Here is a 13,599-nt window from a genome sequence, read left to right as displayed (position 1 = left end):
TCAGTAAATGGCCTTTTTTCCACAGCCAGTAATGAGCCAGGATCCCAGAAGGACACCATGCTATGTTTACCGTGTAGGCCTCGTGCCCTTTTTCTTTAGATTATTGCTCTAATTCTGCAGTGCTAAAGTATCTCTGCGTGTCCCAGTTGTAGGAAGAGCTGGCAGTCCCAACGGCCAAAGATCACCTAGAACTGAAAGCACATTTTCAGTTAAGCCTCGGACCCAATGTGCTAAGTAATTCTGACAATCTAAACACTTATTTTGGTGCCAAAATGGAAGCTGAGCTATTTAGAAGAGCTTGTCTTTGAATTTTGAGTGCTGAAAATTTGGCTTTCAATATATCTCAGATTCAGGCTGTCAGTATTTTGCTTCCACTGGAAACCAAACAAAGCACAACACCTTCAGAAAGTCCCACGCTGTTTTAAGGTTGAAGCATAATTTATAAATATTGATTGTGTGCTGGAGGCTCCATCTTGCAAGGTGCTGAGTACACACACATCTTACTGATGCCCTTTGGACAGCCTCAGGGGAAAGACACTTGATAAATGCACAATACAGTTATTCTAGCAACAAGAAGTGCCAAGTACTGTTATTGTTATGTCCCTTCAAACTCAAGTGCAGATTTGTTTTGAAAGCACACGTATTGTGGAAGTTGCAAGGTAGAGGTTTAATACATTAATTATGCCTCAGCATGAGAGCTCTGACAGATTATGGGCAGACTAATTAAAAGTCTAATTAAAATACACGGTCCTTGCAAAACTCAGACCGGACCTGGAAGAGCTGGCTCTGAGAAGGATGGAAATGACCTTAATGAAGGCACCCAGCACCAAAGGAAACCCAGTGTCTTCTCTCCGTTCTGCACCAGCAGATCACCAGGATCGTCCGTGTCGGCGGGGTGTGAGCTGACTGGCAGATCTCGCACGTGTTAGGAGCAGACTGAGTGCCCAGCCGTGGTCTCAGTGAACGAGATGGTGCCTGTCCCCAGAAAGGAGTTGTCCTGTCATCTGGTTTGCTTCCATCTCGAAATCTGGACGGGTTGAGCCCAGCCTGGCTGGCTCAGGGAAGGCTCACGTCCCCTTCCTGCCATGCCAAGCCCTGGCACTGCACCGAAGGGGAAATGTGACAAGTCCCTACAGCTTATTTAACAAGCATGTAAGGAGAGCAAGAGTGTGGACCTTAGTGGGGTACTGCAGTGTTTCTTCTACAGAGATGTAATTTGAAAGGGTCTGTTCGTAATCCTGGAAAAGTGCCCCGCTGAAGATCCTAAACTCAAAACTGGGAAATGCTTCACTTTTTTAAAGGGAAGTTTCTGGTTTTCCCTCCTTTGTTCTGTACCAGAAAGCACAACATTTGGGTTGTAAAGACTAAGTATCAGTTTATGTTTTATCATGAAAACCTTGGCTTTCAGGCTCTTTCTATAGGTTCAACTGATTCTTTTCAACTGAGTTATGGTTTATATTTACATAAATTACCATATGAAACTTGTTAATATTTCCTGAATATCCCTTTTCATAGCTCTGTTAGACAAGGTTCTGCGCTTTTGTTTGGGGCTCAATGTCAGCAAATCAGAATTCATGACTGTGATCAGCTAGGAACACAGCACAATAATTTATTCCCTAACATACAGTCTGGATGTCAAATAATCTGTCCTAAAAAACGCTATCTGAAATCAGCAGAATTTTATCATGCAAATTACAGGAAGTGTTATCGTTGGGAACAGCGGGAAGTTCCTGATTCACTGTCATTTACACATTAAATGAGCTCAGACTTGCTTCATGGAAGGCACTGTGCTGGGAACATGCTCTGGTCTCGGGGTTTTTTTAGACTCACCAATAGCAGGAAAGGGCAAGAAGAATTTCACCCATTGAGAACAGTTCATTGCTGGATTTCTTCACCTACAGCGTAATTCCCTGCTAGTATAGTTATTTATCAATGAGATAGGCAGCAAGATCTATATCTCTCCATTGCAAGAAGAGGTCTTGGAGTCTGCCTGCACTGTGGGTGAGAAGATGCTCGGTTGGCTCTGTACGTGTTAGCCCTGGAGCTGGGAGCTTGGGGGAGGACAGAACACCACCTTGCCTGGCTCCAGGTGAGGTGCTGGGGACATGCTGTGCTTGAGACACCGAGTCCTGCAGGGCCTGGCCCGCAGCCTGGCACACAAGGCAGGACTCAGCCATGATCTCTGAGCACTAAGCACTGTGGCCTTGTCTTTGTTGCCAAGAGGTTTACCTTTGAATGTAAACTATCCCTAGGTAAAAAAAGCCCAGTGAAGACAGTTGTATTTGTTTTACCATGAGAGTAGAGCTATATTCTTAGCAGTGTTAATCTTGGCAAGTTTGCCAGGAAATGACAGATTCACTTCAGATTATATCGGCGCAAGCTGGTACTAGCTGATAGTTGTTATCACCTCCTGACTGATGCTGACACATGTGCAGTCGAGCACTGTCGAGCAGACGTCGCTGCCCAGGCAGGTATGTACACGAGAAGTGTAACACCCAAACCTCCCGACCCAGCGGAGACCCCCGGGCTGGGGGGAGCTCTGGCCAAGCTCTCCAGAGCACAGCACACCCTAAAGGGAATATTCTCCCTGCAGCACGCAGAGGTACTAATGCACGCAAGCTGAGCCCTAATTTCCTGCTTTTCATGGAAAACAGAGAGGGAATTCCCCAGAATGATCAACTGTTCAGCAGCATCATTCTCCCATCCACAACAACAGGCTGGGTAGAACATCAAATCTGGACTGCAGATGTTTAATGACAAGGGATGAAATTAGATCCCATCCACAACTGAGTCTAATTTCTCTGAGGACCATGAATCTGTCACTGGAAAGGGTGCTCACAGGAGTGGATGACAGAGCTTACTCAGGGCAATGATGTATTCGTGTGATCCACGTTAATTCAGCCTCGGTCTTTCTCTTCTTCTGTAGATGAGAAACACGCAGGGGTTTCTGAGCCTACTCAGTGTTTCAAAGTTAAGGGACCTAATCCTCTGGTTTTAGCAATAAGGACTCCTCTCCTTCCAGTTCTTATGTGAAATTAGTTTTTCACGCATTAGATGTTCCCCGGGCAGAACTCCCGAGACAAGGAATTCCTGGCAAACACCACAAAGCAAAGCTGGAGCTCAAGCAGAGGGTCAGTCTGCCTCTGCAGCCTGGGCGTTACTGCTCTGAGGAGCACCCCCAGCTCAGGACAGGCTGTGCTTGTGTTTACCCCTGCACCCAACCACCCTCCCCGTGCAGAGGGGCTGTGCAGAACAGCAGAAGACATTTCAGGGACAACACAAATGCACAGAGCTGTGCAAGAGCTCCAACGGAGCCAGGGACCCGACACGGACCCTGAGTGTGCTCCCTCCCTGCAGCTGCGCCAGGTTTTAATCCTGTGCCTGTGAAGCATCCACGCGCAGAGCAGCTCCAGCAGAGCTGGTGCAGCGGAGGGACGCGTGTCCGTCACCAGTAACCCCGCAGCGGGAGGGATTACCCACTGCCCAGGGAGGGCAGCACAGCGGAGCGGGACACAACACGAGGCAGATTAAAGCTTTTTCAATGCTTCAAAACGGACAGAAAGCATAAATATCATTATGTTATTTTTCCATCCTTTTCCACGTCATTTCCACTGCCAAAGACTCGGACCCAAAGCTGCTATCTAACACTTTACTCTTCCCCCGTTCTGGACTAGCAGCAGCGCAGAGTTGTTCTCACTCCTTCATTCACACCAGGCAGGAAATTCGGAAAGTTTTAGCCCAACTTTAAGCATTTAAGTTTCGGAGGGATAACAACAAAAGGTATTATTTGCCTCGTCAATGACAACTAGCTAGACGGGCTTGATAAAAGTGCCTTCTTCCCAATCCAGGCCCTTTGGGAGAGAGGAGAACCTGTTTCTACCGCTAGATGTGTTTTCACTTCTTGTTAACCCCTTCCTCCCAATTTGCTGTTTCACCCCGCTTGCATTGGAACAAGGGAGAGCTAAGGATAAGCAGAATAGGCCAAACGCCCCATAACGGAGAGGTGATGAGATCACCTACCATCTGGAGCCTGTGGTCTTCCAAAGAGAAAACTCGAAAACTAATTAAAAATACTCTGTATCATAAAGGCTAAACTGCCAGTGGGACTGAGAATAAACTGGAGATCATTAGACCTTCATTGCTCTGCAGTACCTTCCAGTAATTTTAGTTTTGTGAACCAAACAGTTTGTGGCAGGGAGGAAAGCCAATATAATAGGAAGAGGTTGCAGCAAGTCATGTAGCTGCAAGAGCTCGGAGTAGGAGCTCTCGTCTCTCAGGACTGTTTTATTGACTTCCATCTGCCATCTGCGGACAGGTCACACATTCTCCTCTCCTGGCAACAGGGAAATATGGTCCAAATGGCAGCGCTGGGAAGGAGATGTCCAGATCAGGAAAACCATCCGAAATCCCTCCTCTGTTTTAGGCTCCTCCACAGCTCTTACCCCCTTCCTACCCCTGCTCACACATACCAGAAGCCCTTCTCTGCCTCTGATCTTCTAAGCTCACCCCACCTACACACAAGCAATCAAAAGTGGAAAATACCAGCCTGGCTGCAACGCTCAGTCTTGTTACAGACGGAACAGAATCATGTTTCAAGTTTCATTTCAGTGACAAAATCTCTCTAATACATCACACACAGACAGCAAAAACTAGTGACCTTCAAGGCTACTAAATGGACTGACTTTTTTTACTCTCACTCAGACCAAAAGGTATCACGGCAATAATTACTCTCTACGCTCGCCCCCAGCAGCAAGCTGCCTCGCCGCCTGGTAAGGTCAGAAGGCTCATTGTCAACAAACCTGCTAATGGCAACCCCACAAAAGGCAATTTCTCTTCCAGGGCCCATCACTCCATTAATGAACCCGTAAGCTAAAGAACAGCAGTTTCCAAGATTTATAGACATTTCTTTGCCTGTTTGGGCACTATCAGCTCTGAAGAGTAATTTCATTTTGCCAGACTGGATGGGATCAGGACAGGCATCTACCTTGCAGAAGGTGTTTTCTTTCCCTAAATGGACTTTCCATGGTAGTACAATAACAAATAGAAATTAGACTGTGTTTTTACTGGTAAATGCAGCAAGTGGACACTAGTGATGTGGTCTAAATCTCTCTCTGCCATTTGATTTACCAAGGCTTGTCTTGAAGGAGCTGCAGAGTTATTTTTGCACCAGAGGTCTCTGGGTTGCAATCAACAACTTCATTTTTTCAGTCACTTAGCATCTGCTGTGTTGATTTTCCATTGATTTTTATCTGCACGTGGCCTTTAAAAGCTGTTATAGTGCAGCCCAAATAGCAGGCTTTCCAACTCATAAATACGGGTTAAGGCTAAGAGCAACTTTTGGCCAAGCGCGAGAATTGTGGAGAAGTGGGGCAAAGCTGCCCACTCTCACCCTACAACGTCTCTTCCAAAGAAAAGGACGACAGAAAATGGAGCTGGTGCTTTCTGAGGTTATCGCCTGGTCTGCAGGCAGCCTCCACAGCTCGGGAAGGCTGTCTGCTGGATTTCTTCATTTATGTCTTCCTTATAGATCTTAATATAGTATAAAACATCAGGGTGACTGGCTTCCTGATACTGAGCAGCTCATTACAGAAAAGGTCCTGATTTTGCTGGGATTTCTTTCATTTTCCTGGTCCTTAAACAGCAATTCTTAATGCTCCGTGTGAGAAGCAATCAGATTATCAGAGGGAGGAACACTGAATCATCACGTGTGACGGAAACTCGCTTGTCCTCTTGGTGAAAATGGCCATAACCTCATCAAAGCTTTTCAGGAGAGATGATGAAAAGTGCTAATAGGAATTAGGTATTTAAATTGATGACTCAGTCAGGATTATTCAAAGTGATGCGCTGAAATTTGTTTTTCTCAGATGTTGGAGCCCCTCCGAGGGCCGTTGAGGACCAGAACAAACACTAGAGATGAGAGAAGTGGAAATCCTGCGTGACATTGCTTTTTCACCTTTGGAAAGATTGGTTTTATCTACGCACAAATGAATAGGACTTTCACTCCAGGGACTCTGCTGTGTTTTAAGAGCTTTTCTTGCCTTGATTGTAGCCATTTGAAAATGGATCCATGCAGTTTTATTTTCTTTCCTTCCATTAGTCCCACTCTTGCCACTGACTGAGCAGCTCCTGTCTGAGGAGCACTCCGGTCAGTCCGGGAGTGGATCTGGAGCAAGGCAGAAGACTGGGAGGTTCTTCTAAATACAGATCCCATTTCTTTATGAATTCATGTCATTTGGGGACCATATTAATCTGGCTACCATTCCCCTGTGATTTATGTTCAGGCATAATCTTGAATATCTAAAAGAAGTGTTTTATTTTCAAAGGAAAGCGAGCGATTCACGGCCAGCTCTGGGCACAAACACCTCTCGTTGGAGGAAACTCACCCCAGGATTATTTTTCACACGACTCCTAAGGAAGGTCCCAAAGCAGAGCCCATGGCTGCAATGACGCATGGACTTACGCTGCCGTCTGCACAGCGGGGAACCTCCCCCGAGAACGCTCAGGGAAATAAATATCAAGTAAAAGAGTGTTTGGATGTTCCGTCACCCACACCAGGGCCCCTGCTCTGTCAGCGGACCTGTTGCTATCCAAGTTTATTGCTCTGTAATGTTGAGACATTTAATTTGGCCTGGAATTACTGGCGACATCCTGAGCTAACAGAAATGGAGGCGACCTCACAGCAGATGCTGACGTGGGGATCACATCTTGTTGTTCAAGCTCCTGTGCAGCAACTCCACAGTATGTAAATCGAAGTCAATTAAAAATATATATCTTACACAATAGAAGCTTTCAGCCTTTCACAAGTGAAAACATGACAGAATAAAATGTGCCTGTTCCTACACTGTCCACTTTCATTTCAACCCCAAACTGTGACTGAGGGACAAATAAATAAGTGAAAAGGAGCAGCACTACTGTTTGTCACGTAACATCAAACATTTTCCCTTGTTTCATTCTCCATTTTCCCTTCTGTTGTCCTAATAAATAAAATAATACTTTGGGGATTTAGATTTACAAACAAACCATCTCTGTATTTGGCTATATCTTCTATAGCAAGGCAGGAGGAAGGTTCTGCTACTCAATAACTAACTGTACACAGAAAACGCATACAAATGATTGCAGCTGTCGCTATCACAACTTAGGAGCAAATGCAGATGGCATGAAATAATATTCACAAACAGCTAATAGAATTTTAATGGCTTTAGAAAGAAAATAAAATGAAAGACACTGTATTTACTTGTGATATGAAGGGAATTTATAGTGTGCCAGTGCAAGTAACGAGTCACTTTGGACCTTGCGTTTTCACACATTCAGAAGTGGGCAAGTCCCCGTGGGTTTTATTTAGGGGAAGTTTAAATAGCAATCATAATTTGTGAAATATTCAAGGATGCATCTGCATAAAGTATCATGCTCGCGTTATGCAAATGTCATGTATGATGAATGAAATGCATCGAACGTCTTGAGGACACCCAGATGTTAAGCCTACCAGGATGCCAGGACATGGAAGGAGGTGAAGAACATGATTTCTTCTTGAGTTAATTGATTCCCATGTTCCAGCATCACCTTCTAAATGCTTCCAATCAAGAAGCAAGCTACAGTCACAGTTCACTTGTTGTGGTTGTCTTTTTCAATCATCATTCTCACTTTCCTTTCCCCAGCACAGTCCAAGAACCAACACAGCCTTTTAAATGGTTAAATGATGGTTCCATATACACGACATTCAGGTGTGAATGCTCGCTAGCTAAGCGCTGTGTTTGGAGCTGTGCTTTCTTCAGATTTTTTGTTCCATGGCCACCAAAACGGGCAGAAAGGCCGAGCTACAACTCCCTGCAATGGGCAGTCACGTACGAGCACTGAGTGACTTGGCTTTCTTAGTTTAGGTGCTGGAGCAGACTATGACTCTTAGCAGCATCACTGGGGTGCTGTTGGGGAGATGCACTATCCAAAGGTATTTACTTTTTAACTGAGGCTTCGAATAAAATCGAGTAAGCTCCTAATTAAGTTAGAAACTTAAATCTCAGTTGACTTCAATGATGCTGATGTTATTGATACGGCAAATCAGTAACTGTCTTGAAATGACAGATTAAAACTGATAATTTTACTATTGAGCACATCATTTGATGTTGTAAAAATGGAATTTGTGAAAGCCAGTTAAAATGATGACTATTGAATCTGTTCACAGTGACAGATAGCTTTTGAATGCATGTAACTTGCCCACAATCTGACATTCATCACAATTTTTGAAAATGTCCCTAGTAAAGGAGCACCCACACATAAATACACATTTTTTTCTGACAGGGAAAGGATTCTACTTTAAATATCAATATATATCCTCATACCTTCTACTCAGTTTAATTTTAGGAGATTGCTGTGTGTGTGCCTGTACTCAACAGCAGACAGCAGGTTAGATGTAAGCTGGTTCCCACTCGGCAGTTGTTTAGCCTGAGAGTCTTTCGAAAAGCCCGTCAGGACTCTGCAATCCATATGGAAGAGTAAAGCCAAGAATATAATTTTTCTTGCACCAGACGCTATCAGACAAAGTGATTAAAACTACATCAGTCATTTGATGTAATAGGAGTGCTGCCTATGGAGCGGATTGTGGCTGCAGGATCAATAGCTTCTGTTTTATAACAAAACCCAAATGCCTTGGCTTTGCTGGCAGTTTTTCTAGCGGTGAGGGACTATTATCCAATGGCTGCGCTCAATCCCATTGACATCCACTCTAAACGTTATGGATTCCCAAAGAGTCCATGAAAATTAAAGTTACATCTGTCATTAAAACACTCTCTCAAGTCTCTTGGGGAGTCAGAGCAGTCGTGGTTGTGTATGTGGAAAGTGAGCACAGAGTCTCACATCCAATTTTGGCTTCTAACAGCTTATGTCCCAATCTTTACTCTGCATAAATACCAACAGAGCAGCCAGGCGCGGGAGGGAGCGGATCAGAGGGACCTGCAAACAGATGGCCTGGGTGGGTCTGGACAGGCTGGGTGCGACCGCTGCAGCTTTCCCAGCCAGCCCATCCGACCTGACTCAGTTTCCCCAGCAGCAGGGTGGGGATAACGGCACTTCTCCATGGTGTCCCTCCGGAAATCGTGGGGATTAGCCAGTTAATGTGTGTTAAGTGCCCTGGAGATGGAACATGCTAAGCAAGTGGAAAGCACAGTTATGAGCTGATCCCTCACCGCCCCGAGCAGGACTGCTCCCCACAGTCCCTTTCTCAGCGCTTTGCTCCATCTGCTCCTGCACGCTCTGATGGAGCCCGACTTCTCCTCATGGGAGAGCGCGATGCAGCCTACTAGACATCACTGCTCAGAAGCCATCTCTGATATTAAACCTCAATATTCTTGACTTAATTTCAGCCTGTATTTCCTTGCTCTACCCTCACGTTTAGCACTTGCATTTTATTTGTCATTAATAACGCATACCAGAATATATAGTGGTAATAACGTAATAGTACATGATATTGTTCTTCCTTTGACTTGGGACTTCCTCGCTCTTTGCTGATTTGTATTGCAGCTCTCCTCAATGTATTTCATGTGTGTGAGAGTGAATTTATACTGCAGTGAACCAAGGCACTGGCTTTAATGCATCTCTCTCCCTCGCCTCCACAGAGTGCATGAATCTTCCACCTCCCCGATGCTGTGCAGATATTAAACACATTATTCTGGTTTGATTGAATACTAGTGAAATTAAATTTCTTCAGTGACTTACTCCTTTCTGCTGAAGCTGAGCAGGGAATATGCACTCAGGAAAGTAGAAAGGAAAGAGGAAAAAAAAGGAGAGGATCAAGCACTGAACTAAAGAGTGGCCACTTTCATCTCTATTAGCTGCTTTATCCTAGATATGATAAATTTTAGCTTCAGTGGTGCAAATTCCAACATCTGCTCCATCTCCGCCTCACAGACGCGCTGACAGGTGTAGTCTCCTTCTCAGTATTGCTTGGGAGCTGACAGATGGACTGTCAGCAGTAAATAAAGGGTAAATCCCACTGGCAGTGGCAAGGGGCTCCTGAACTTTTCCTTTGTTTTCACTCATTTGATTTCACATCTCTAGACTCTGTACTGTCTTAACAGCATTTAGCAGGGAATTTCCTTCTCTTTAATCCCTTCTCTTATCTCCCTTGAGAAGATGAAAGCTAAATGATGTCAATCTGCCAAATATTTCTGATCATTAAGAGTGCAGTAGAAATTATCGTCCTGACTGGAAATTAATTACAAAATAAAATGAGGTTGGAGGGGAATGTCAACACCTGAACGTCGTTTGTTCTCACACACTGAAGGACAGCAGTCTGCAGGTCTAGAATTCAGTGTACAACTAGAACTGGTGAAACAGGGCACGGACCAGCCCTCTCCGGAGCCAGGCCACCCACGGCGCTCACCTCCAGATGCTCACTCCAGATTACCTGGCAACAAGGACGAGCACCAACGCCCTAGCACTGCCCCTTAGCTCTGCTCTGTTTCAGCGTACAGCACGTGCTGCATGGCTGGGTTGTGTTGTCACTGCACTGACATCGGGTTTTGCCAGTATTTCAGCAAGGCGGAGATGTCACCACCGGTTCCCTTCCCAGCTTTGTCCCCACAGCCGGTTCACTGCGTAGCTTTGGCCCAATCAGTTCAATTACTGGTGTTTGCTGTATCCCCTGGGAAGAGGAACACGTTTTAGGTCCTTCACAGTGACTGAAGAAAAGCATTTAGGCATGAGATGAACACAATGCTTGTATGAAAAGAAATGACAGGTATTTTCCCGAGTCAGACCTTTACATGATAAATAAAACAATAATCAAAAAATAATATTCAAATAATTATTCAAAGCTTTCTATCTGCCTGCATCTCCCCAGACTGTCCCCTCTCAGGGACAGAAGAAAGATCTCTAGGATTTGGTCATAACAATGCAGGAAAGTTTGTTGCTTCCTAATAGAGCAACTTTTTCTTGGATTTCACAATTCCTCTTTAGCTGCTGTTGATATTTATAATACCTGAGCATTACAAGTAGAAAGAAAGAGATTCCTGGACATTCTTCGATAAGAATTAGGTTACCCACTGGGAAATAAAAACACGCAAAAGCCGCTTTGCTGTTCTTATTTTTCTGATGAAAGAAGCTAAGCTAAGCTATCGAGGAATTTGCTGGCTTTCCTGTTGAATACATCAACAGTGTTCCTGTATTATAAATCACATTTTGTTGCTTTTTTTCTCCCCGTTAGCTGTGCAACTCCCCTTAGCTTAAAATATTCCATGCTTATGAAGGTTATGATAACCTATCTCCCATTAGCAAGAAAGTATAAAGGTATTTTCTGCTCTGCACCAAGCAGTAACAACCATCCAGGCGCTGTGCAGAGCAGCAGAGGTACCCGATAAGCACGGATCCACGGCGTGGGCACAGCCCATTCATATGCACTCACATGTCAAAACCAAACTGATCAGGAATAAAATACTCTGATGTAACTTAGACAAACATTCGGAACTGCTTATAACACATACGGAAATGACAGACCCAAGGGAAAACTGTACCACATTTGAACTTCAAAGCTTTTTCTCTCCCTTAGTTCCTAGCTGCTTGCCAAGACCTGGTGAGCCTGTAGATCTGGGTTTTCTCTGCAAGAGCTGGCGATAGTTACTAGTGCTTAAAACTATTTAGGGAGACGGTGTCTCTGCAGTCATCAGACTCATTAGGCTGCTCTTCAGGCTGAGAAGCAGCTCTCCAGAGCAAAACTATTTGAACACAAAACTTAGACCAAAAATTCTATAATACTTGGCTTAAAAATATTAATTTGGGGAGAGGGGAGGGGAGTTAATGAATTTCACACTCGTGAAGTGCTATCAGAATTTGGTGCCATCTGCTTATGCTTAAGACAGCTTCCAAGGCAGCTTTGCTGTTCTGCGTCAAGCCTCTCCTGGTGAGAGACCATGTACGCGGGACGGGGTAACCCCTTCTCCGTGCTTGGCCTCCCAGGGGAGCCTGTATGAAGCACTACAGTCTGACACTGAATATATGTGCAGTCAATTTACAAATAACAACAGCTTTTAACTACTTTGTTGAAGGAAAGGGTGAAATGAAATAGAATCATAAAAAATGGTACATCACGCGGCGGAACAGATTCACACTCTTCTAAAGACAATTCTGTGTTTGTTCTGTACTGTATTCATTTACTCTCTATTAATCCTAAAGCATAACAAATTCATAGAGGAATTACTTCACCCACCAGAGAGAAAGCAACAGAACAAGCAAAATCCTAGCACCAACATAAGGCAGAAAGGAGCAAGCACATAAGGCAAGTTACCGCACATTTTGGAAGGAAGTAAAATGTAATTGCTCTTATTAGAGACTGCTCAGGCCAACGGAACCGGCTTCCGAAACGGCCACAAGCCACTGCTTGGATAAAGTCATGGGACTCATGTCCCAGCTATCTGTCTGCATCAAAAGACAGATATCTCCTTGAACAGAATAAAGCACCAGCTCAGAGGGGAGTCACTTTCTGAATGGTAAGAATTACGACAGTGTACCTCAGAGATCTTCAGTGCAGTCACCTCCCCTGGCACCGCTCAGCTCGTGAGATCTAACGAGATCGCACGGCACAACACAGGCTGAACGGGGGTTAAAGTGCTTTGAAGAGACGCAGCTGAAAACACAGTCGGATGTCAACAGAAAACCCAGTAACAGCATTTGTAAACTCGCATTCACTGTGATGACGCTGGAATGCAGAAGCCTTCTGTTGTGGGAGATTTTTTGCATATTTTCCTACAGTTACAACTGATACCCAGATCACGCTACACTCCATAGTTTGTCTCTATCTGCTTTTACTTGGGCACATTTCTTTTGCTCTGGTCACTTCATATACACACGTTTTGATGCTCTGCAAGAGTCTGTCTCAGCGCTATATTCTGGGTCTTGCACATACACTACTAAAGGAAAGTTTCTTATATTCACAGAAGTAATGGCAACAAAAGACACAAACATATCCCACTTCACTATTTGTTACATCAAATGTCCCTCAACAGTCAAAGAATCCTGTCTGACCATTCACCCTTCCTTATGTCCCAAGAAATCTGACCCTTGAGAGTATCATCAAGGCTGTGTAGCTGTTCCAAGTTTAACATCCAAGTGGCAGTGGGGTCCAGTACTGTCCAGTTCAAGAGGTAAAACAGCAATCCTTGCCCTAGAGAGCTTAGAGCACAAGGGATTTTGTTAAAAACACAGCCCTGGCTCATGCAAAAAAGACAACACAAAGAACTTGTCATGTCCTGCACCGGTGCAGCATGGGCGTTACATGTTATGTCGTGTCCTTCATGTATTTTTGGAAGGTGGGAGTGAGAATGTCTGTTTCTGGAAGAGATGGAAAAGCAGCAACAGCTCTTCAGAGATTTGCTCAAAATGTTGTGCACGATGATTTCACAGAGAGCTTTCTGCTGTTGACCCCAGGTGGTACATACATAACTCCTCCAGCACAGAATACACTCAGACCTTATCTAGAGACATTAAAGAAAGCTGCTTGACATTGAAAATCAAATTGATTTCTTGCCAAGATTTCACAAGGGCATGTGTGACAGCAAATGACATGCTTAAGCCTTGCAAGAAGAAAATAAACATGTCCAATGCAAAACCCAT

The sequence above is a fragment of the Nyctibius grandis genome, chromosome 27 (assembly GCF_013368605.1).
Source record: "Nyctibius grandis isolate bNycGra1 chromosome 27, bNycGra1.pri, whole genome shotgun sequence".
Taxonomy (NCBI): domain Eukaryota; kingdom Metazoa; phylum Chordata; class Aves; order Nyctibiiformes; family Nyctibiidae; genus Nyctibius; species Nyctibius grandis.
The sequence above is the reverse complement of the archived record's forward strand: the minus strand, read 5'-3'. Positions refer to the sequence as shown.